Raw genomic sequence first — 829 nt, 5'->3', positions numbered from 1 at the left:
TGTGTGTGTGTGTGTGTGTGTGTGTCACCAATCTCCACACACACATCACGCACAAACCCCCCAAACACACACACACACACACAAAACCAGAAGCCACACGGGTTGGTGAGTGGTTTGCAGAGGTCAGTTAGTGGAGTTACTTGATGGATAGTTACTAATAGAAAGAGAGAACAGGAGGAAGATGGATAGAGGGAAAGACAGAGAGTTACAGATGGGCTATTAGAGACAGATAAAAGAGGAGAGATGGATAAATATAAAGGAATAGAGAACAAGATGACACACTTGGAGAGAGAAGGAGCCATTAAGTGTGTGGACTGTGCAGCCAGCGTGCCAAAGCCATTTCAAGGACATGCCCCATCTCCTGGTCTTCCTCCCAGTGGCAGAGATGTTTCTGGATCTAAAGTTCAGGAGTTTGTGTCCTCCAAGACTGCTGCCCCACTCTGCTTCACCTGCTCTGCTTCGTCTACTGTTGATGACTGGTGTGTACCACAGCCATAACTCAATCCATCAACTAACCAGGACATCCAAGAAAGTATGCTTTGCTTTCCTCTTTTACACACTAACAGAACCCACTTACACATATACACAGATCAGCTGATTGCCACCCCATGGTTCACTAACCTGCCATCTTGGGGTAAAAGCCTATTTGTGTATCTTTCTCGAGTAGCCATTTTGCACATTGCGCTAAAAACTACTAAAAGCCTGACATCTCACGGTGTTTCATCCGCTATCTTGATCTTGCGTGGCTTAGCTATCCACCTCCGTCTCTTTAATTCTCTCTCTCACACACACGCACACACACACACACACACACACACACACACACACA

The sequence above is a fragment of the Etheostoma spectabile genome, chromosome 13, assembly GCF_008692095.1.
Source record: "Etheostoma spectabile isolate EspeVRDwgs_2016 chromosome 13, UIUC_Espe_1.0, whole genome shotgun sequence".
NCBI classification, from domain to species: domain Eukaryota; kingdom Metazoa; phylum Chordata; class Actinopteri; order Perciformes; family Percidae; genus Etheostoma; species Etheostoma spectabile.
Note: the sequence above shows the minus strand (reverse complement) of the source record.